The sequence below is a fragment of the Gossypium raimondii genome, chromosome 13 (assembly GCF_025698545.1).
Source record: "Gossypium raimondii isolate GPD5lz chromosome 13, ASM2569854v1, whole genome shotgun sequence".
NCBI lineage: Eukaryota > Viridiplantae > Streptophyta > Magnoliopsida > Malvales > Malvaceae > Gossypium > Gossypium raimondii.
In genome coordinates this window covers 35664603-35672707 of record NC_068577.1, presented here as the reverse complement: position 1 = coordinate 35672707, position 8105 = coordinate 35664603, and the positions used below count along the sequence as shown (strand labels likewise).

General features: G+C 31.7%; 1 long non-coding RNA gene across 2 annotated transcripts; it reads left to right on the top strand.

Annotated features, from left to right (window-relative positions):
* Positions 1-1014: 1014 nt before the first annotated feature.
* LOC128035891 (uncharacterized) lies at positions 1015-2712 on the top strand. 2 transcript variants are annotated; one of them, XR_008192413.1, is made up of 2 exons: positions 1015-1101; positions 2495-2712. It is a non-coding gene; the product is annotated as an uncharacterized LOC128035891 (long non-coding RNA). The 2 variants fall into 2 exon arrangements; XR_008192412.1 differs by lacking the exon at positions 1015-1101 and adding an exon at positions 1114-2416.
* The last annotated feature ends 5393 nt before the right edge of the window (positions 2713-8105 follow it).

Genomic DNA, 8105 nt, shown 5'->3' with positions numbered 1-8105 from the left:
AGATATGAATAAGTGATGAATTTTGAAATTATATTAAATAGCGAAACATGTTACATGTATTAAAATGATACGAAAGTTCTATTTAATGTATTGATGACCTAAGGACTAAACTTGTAAGATAAGTAAAATAATATGTAAATGTGATAATAAGAATTCATGGTGAAGTATGGAAATTAAACTAAGAAATGAAATATGTTATTAAAAGTGAAAGACCGTTACATAAAATATCATGATGAGGTCTAAATTGTAAAGTAAGTAAAAGTGATAGGCGAAATGTATAATAATAATAATTATTAGTGAAATTATGGAGGATTATTAAATATTGAGATAAGTTATATGTGTTAATGAAAGAGAAAGATATTATTATACGAAGTATTGTTGTAAGGATTAAATGGTAAAAAGTGTAAAAGTGATGTGTGTATGTTATGACTTGTCCAAGTAGACGAGATAAGAACTATTAGGATATTACTGGTGTAACAGTTCGTTTTCCAGTAGTGTTAGAAATTGTGATTTCGGGATCACAAATCAGACTAGTGAGTTTGTAAATATTATTATTTAATATTTACGAGTCAAATATTATATTATATAGAATTTTGAACCTGGTACTTTTTGTTGTTTGAATCATTAGTTAAAGTTAAGTAGTGTGTCCCTAAAGTCAAGTGGTTTTAGAAAATAAGATATCGGGACCTCGTTTCTATAAATCGAGCCCGTAAATATTTAATAATATTTACGGAGTAATTTTATAAGTGAATTGAAATTTGTTATTGAAATTTTAATGTTTAGATAGTTAATTAAGTAAAAAGGACTAAATCAAAAAAAAAGTAGAAAAGTCAGTTGCTATTAGTGTTTTAGTGCTACTTGAGTATTTAAGTAAAAAATAATGGTTTAATATGGCAATTAAGCCATCTTTTTTCTTAGTGGACGGTAGGTGTGGGAAATTGGATTGAAAATTGTTAGTTGGTGGCATTTTTGAAATTTAATATAATAATTAAACAAAAGAAAAATGGTAAGAATCCATCTTCTTCTTCATTTCGTTTTAGTTGAACCGAAACACCTTTGTTAAGGGAAGAAAAAGTTTCGGCATTTCTCATTCCTTTGCTTGTAAGTCCGTATTTCTATAAGTTTTTTTTTTTATGAATTTTATATTTTTCGATCGTTTTAACTTTATCTAGCTAATTCGGGGGTTAATTTATAAAATTGTTAAATATTTTGGAAGATGTCATTGATGTGTTTAGTGTGTTCTTGAAGTTTAATGGTGAATTACCATGCTTGGATGTTAAATAGAAATATTATGTTAAGCAATTTTGTATGATTTTAAGTTTAGGGATTTAATTGAAAATAAATTAAATTAAGCAAGGTTTTCTTGTAAAATTTCAGCATGTGTGAATCGATTTAGTATAGTTAAAAATTCGGTTTTATGGGAATAGGTTTAATTTTGAAAAATAATCTTGTTTCGAGTTTAGGGATTAAATCGAATAAAGTGTAAAAGTTTGAGAAAAATATGTAAATTTGTAAATAAGAAGTCATATGTTTTAAATTGAATAGTATATGAAATTGAGGTTAATAAATTGAAATAAATTATTTTATAGATCAAGAATAAGTAGATAACCGTGAAAAAAAAGGAAAGTTGTTGAGTAGTCCCTGAACCTTTACTGTCTCTGCAGTTTAGCCCAGGTAAGTTCATATTGTTTAAATTAGAATAAATGGTAATATTATGTTGGCTTGTGAGTTATGATTTTTTGAATATTCGTATTTATATATTTATATAATGCTATAATCATAAAGTTAATTCAAGGTGAGAAAGGTAATTGATTTGTAAAATATTATGTGATTACTAGTATCAAGCTCGAATGAACATAGGGTAGGATACAATTGGCATGCCAATAGGTTATATTGCACGCTGTACAGGTCTGACTTGTGATGAGATGATGATTCTTAATTTATTCCTGTCCACTAATTATACAAGAGTCTAGCATTTGTTGTAAACTATCGTGTTAATTTACAGTGTTTCTGGCGTGTTATCGAGGGTGAATGTAAAGCCTTTGGGCTTGAAACTTGGTGCTGAGGTGTGTTCTGGAGGGATGTTAGCCTACAGGCTAGGCTCTTAGTGCCAAGGCGTGTTCTCGGTTGGTTTGGCTCATTGGAGCATTTTGGTGTGTTTCGGTGGATAACTGTGTATCCATATATGTTATATCGTTCATCGGACATATTTAAATTGGTTAAATGACTTGTGTATTGAATTGTAAAAATATTTGCTTGATTTCTAATAGTATATCATGACTTGATATTGATTGAGTTCATATGAATTAATTGATTATACAACATGTATATCTGTATAACTCACCATTAATTGATTGTGGTTGGCAGGACTAACGTCTATTAACAGTGTTATTAAATGATTTATTATGTTTATTCGGTAAGTTTTATCGTCATAACTTGTGAACTTACTAAGGTTATTAAAGCTTACTCATGCCATTTTCCTGTTTTCTTGTAGATAACATTTTGCGGATTCGGGCGGTTGGATCAACGCGAATATCACACTATCCAGATTCGTTTTGGTAGATTTTTAAACAAGTTTAATTTTGAGATGTGGCATGTAATAGGAGTATCTTGTAAATGTTTTAAGTACTTATTACAAATGGTATTTTCTCTACTTGTGTGATAAATATATGTTTTAGTTAATAATGAGCTAATTCATGGTTTGGTATGAAATCCAAATATAGTATGGAACTTGTCATGTAGTAGGTGAAATTTGTATATGCTTTGATTGTGTGTTAAATGTGGTATTGGTTAGATTGATGAAATAATGTTATGTTTTGTAATAGCTTATATGTGATCATGTTTTCTACCTTGGTATGTTTATGGTCTTGTTGTGCTAATTGTTCACGTGATATAAACTTTACAAAGGTGTTTGAATTATGGTACAAATGAATGTGGTTGAATGAAAAGAGTAATAGTAAGTTTTGACATGAGTTAATGTATAGTTTTTGAGCTTAAATGCAAACCATTTGGTATATACTTGTGACATGAAAGCATAGGCTTGGTTTACATTTGATTTGGTATATAAGTTGTGGTGTCAAATGATGGCATATTGGTTAGGCATAAGTTGGGTGAAATTGACATGTTTTAGAATGAGATTCAATGTGTTTGTGCATGGTTTTGTAGCTGATAATGATGTGGCTTGGTGTCTATGATTTTTTGGAAAAAAATGATCTGAAATGCAGGATTTTTAAGGTGCACACGGCCTGGGACACGAGCTGTCACACGGCTGTGTGCCACACACGACCACCCTACACGTTCGTGTGCCACACATGGCCACCCTACACAGTCGTGTGTCATTATTATTTTTAGATGCAAGTTTCACACAGCCTGCAACACGACTGTGTGTCTCAAGTTAGTATATAACATGGTCTGGCACATGGCCCACGATACGGTTGTGTGACCCAACATCAAGTGCACTCACAATTTGGCACACGGCCTGCGACATGGCTGTGTAGCCTTATTTCTAATATTTACACGGATGGACACATGAGTTGAGACATGACCGTGTGTCGAGTCTTCAGTTGACCACATGGTTTGGCCTATGTGACATGACCATGTGACCCATGTTTTCAAATTTTTCAAAATTCTCTAAAACTTTCTGTTTTGTTTCAAATTAGTCCACGGTTGTTCCTAACTTATTTTTAAGGTCCTGTAAGCTCGATTTAAGATCAATAATTATATTTATGTTATGAATGACATTTTAATTTCATTATATGTTATTAAATTTGATATTTGAATGGATAAATGTTAGCAATTGTTATGATATGCATTGTAATGCTCTGTAACCCTAATCCAACGATGGAGACATGTTAGGGGTGTTACAAATGGCATGCCATTAAGGAACCTTAGCGTGCTCTCTGACTATTAGCATGTCAGTGCTCTCTGATTAGCACATTTTTTCTCTTTGTTTATCCACTTCAGCGGTGTTCTATTCTATTCCATGTATCCTATGTGTTCTGTTAAGTCTACTAGGCCTCTGAAAAAGGTACAGGATAGCTTTAGTGATTATTGAATTATAAAGATTATATATGTTTAAAAGTAATTAAATTGTGAAACATAAGAAAATGTATGGTTGCTATAAGAAAAGTGATTTATCTGAAACTTGACTAATAAAAAGGGAAAATGCAATAAACTATGTGATTCAAGTGTTATATAGATGATAATCAAATCAATATGGTTAATTGCTGTAAAATGAGAAAATAAGAATAAAAACGGACCTAATTTAAGGATAAGTGATTTGATTGGTAAATTATGTATGATGAATACAAACAAGTCATTTAAATGATTCTATGTAGTAAATAATAAATAAGTTAGAATTTATAACATAGATTATGATTTAAATACTAGTTATACTTAGTAAGCTAGTAGTAGCTTAACTCGTGTTTTATAGACGTAGGCTAAGAGTAGAAGAAATGATCTTTGAAGATCGAAGTCATCTCATCTCATCACATCAGTGGATCCGAGAAAGGGGTAAAGTGTTAATTTTTGTTGTCATGTACTTAGGTGTGTGTATTAAGGTTGAATGTGAATAGAATTAAATGTGAAATTCGATGTTTGCTTAATTTATATGAAATAATTTAAATGTTAACTAAGTGATATAAGAAAATTAGGTTCTAAAATGCTTAATTACGATTTATATTTGAATTAAATTGGCTTAAAATTTGATATTTGAACAAAGGTTAAACTAGATAAAATTTAGGAACTAATTTGGAAAATTATCCCTTGAATTTCAAACTTAAACATAGTTCCTGAAATCCACACGGCCGATCCACACAGTCATGTCCCCTATTTTTCACAATGGCCCTTATTTCACTTTAGCATACTGTTCTAAATGCAACACTAGTTGAAAAATTTTATTTCGGCTTATCCCGAATACCAATAATAAATATACTGAAAATGAAACTAATATGTATAAATTATAATATTATTTTTATTTAGATATTACTATTAGATTTTCTAACAACCAATGTAGCATTTCTATACTTGATTCGGTCGTTGGGTTGGGTATAGGGGTGTGACATAAAGAGACCGAGAGGGGATCTACATGCCCAGGTGAGTCTGAGGGGAGAGTTTAGGTTTTAACTTCTAGTTAGGAGTGACAAACAATATAATTAGGATATATTTATTATCTTAAGAAGTAATTAGCAAATCAATCAACCGTCATTTTGATCATTTACGTTGCCTAAGCTAAGAAGATGTAAGATTAGGTTAGTGGATTCATTTTTTAAGCTAGGTTTAGTTTCAACATAATTTGTATTTAGTTTTGCACTAATTATTCTTCATTTCATTAGATTAGTACTTGTTTAACTTTCGATTAACTTTAGTTAGCTCGATGAATCAACTCGAAATTGCCAATAGGGGGTGAATTGATTGCCAATCGACAATAAACATGTTGATATAAAATGGCTTGACCCCAATTGCCTACTCCACTACCTTAGTTTTGCACAACTAATGATTTTCCCAAATTCAATAATTTGACAACCTTTGAAAACAAAACCCTCTCAAAAAGAATAAAAAATAAGCAAACTAAGGACAAACCTTTACAAGATCAGAATGTTTTCAAATTAAGCTCAATTACAAATAAAAACACTTGAGCTAAATGAATACTATGAAAGCTCACAAGTGTGTTTAAAAAAATTGTTGATAATCATAAGCTTGATAATATCTCTTATTGTTGTAGGACCTTTGAAAGTTGATGTTTATATTCTCTAATTGATTTCGAACCATTGTGGTTGTTGGAGAAATGAATAGATCCATTGGAGATGAAATAACTAGTGCATTTAATTCACTTGGAACCATGAGTATCGATACTTGCTAACAAGGTATCGATATTTTTAGCATTTAATGCAAAATTCAGTGGACTTTTGTCGATACCATATCAAAAATATAGTACCAGTGGACTTTTATCGTTGGAGCTAAAGATATCGATACCAGTGGACTTTTATCGATACCATATCAAAAATATTGATACTGGACTGATACTTAGATGAAAGTTTGAGAAACAGGATGTCACATTGGTGCTGATTTTTGGAGGGGTATCGATATTTTGGAAACTATTGATACTTGACCAAAAATTATCGATACTTTTTTGCCTGGAGCCATACTGACTTATTTTAAGACAGTATAACTTTTATTGAAGAGTTCTAACTTGATTGAAACCATTTGAATTTGATTTAAAGGTTGATTCAAAAGCTTTTCTAAGAGTTCAAAAAGTAGGTTCGAACTTATATCTCTAATATTTCATTTGAAGATACAATTTTTTTCAATTTTATTGAACTTTAACTTTTATTCAAAAACACATTAATTTCTTATATCAAAACATAGTATCAAATAAAGCTTGGTATAACAATCTCCCCTTTTGATATAACAAAAAATTAGTAAATTTGTTAATGAATAAGTTGCTTCCCTTTATAAAAGTCATTTTCAATTTAAGGATTAAAAATTTGAATGGTCACATAATTTGCATAATGTGAATTAAGCACAATATCAAACATTAATCAATCAAATTATCTTTGATAATTTACCTTTTCCTATGAACAATTTACCTTTGCTTTCTCCCCCTTTCTGTTATATCAAAAATCAAATGATGCTTAGGAGAAAAAATATGGTTAGTTCAAGAATAGAAGTTTAAAAAAAATAAAGAACAAGTGAACTAACATTTGCAAAGTAATCATCAAAGTAGCTTAAAATACCATTTGAGGATTAAGGTTCAACATACCATGGGTATAGGAAACAAATAAACTAAAAGTGCAAATGTCATGAAAAAATTCATGAAGGTGCAATTACTATCCTAAATGTCATTACTAGGAGAAAAAAAAGGAGGGGTCGAAGTATAATGAGCTAGAGGTGATGCCATTTGCATTTCTAAGAACGAGAGCCTAGTGTTAACAACATCTCTATATCCTCGAAGATCATTACTCAAGGAGTGAAGGGCATCAAGGATGGCACCATTAACGTTGGAAGCAGAACAAGCAGCCTGAGATGGAGTAACTGGTAGAGGAACATGCTTCGATGTCAGAACATCCTCGAAAGCGCCTTCATCATCATCGTCTTCATGTGCTCCCGGTAGTTCACTCTTTATCCATTCATCGGAGTTAGCATCGAAATGGTAACTAGAATGGTGAAGGGCCCTATAGCTAATAGGTTGATTTGAAGTTAGAGGGGTGTCTTCATTTGTGTTGAGCCCTAGTTGCCTAAAATTGTAAGATAAAAAAATGCCATGAGGAAAGGTGATGTTTGTAGACATCACCTTCTCGATGCCCTTAGTTATGTCATTGAACATTATAAGAGCGAGATCGGGTTGCTTATCGGATTGTACAAAATCGATCCACCAATAATCGATAGAGTGAAGCATGCCATGTGTAACACATTATACTCGATCAAGTCGTCTGACCTGAGCTATAAGGTATTATAACTATAATACTTTGACACCATTCACAATTTAATAAAGAATAATCAAATAATTCATTTGCAATCATTTTCCATGTTATTCAATCATAACGGGACTTAATTCAAGCTTACGAAACATTTAAAACAAATTGGAAACAATTCTGGATTAGAGTGAAACTTTTACAAAAGTTTAAGTAAAAAGTGAAAACAGGGGTCACACGGCCGTGTGACAGAGCTTAGCCCGTGTAACAAATTGTGCCTGTGTGACTCAGGATCACACGGCCATATCGCCAGGCCCTATAACTTTCTCTGGCTGTGTGGACAAACTTGCACCAAAAATCAAATAGGCCACATGGCCGTGTCATGCAACAGGGTGGGACACGCGGCCGTGTGACAAACTGTGTCACAGACCGTGTGTGCCCAAAATACCTTCAAATACAAGCCAATTCACCGACAATTTCTTATAATCCAAACCGTGCATTTCCCATTACATAAATCTATTGAACATGCACCAAAACATGTCAATTCACATTCAACCTATGTGTCTAACCAATATGCCCTCATTGGCACGAAAATTCAACCTATGTGTCTAACCAAGACATAACCAACATGTCAACCTTATTCAGTCATCAAATAAGTTCCAAATAATATGTACCACAATTAACCATTTATAC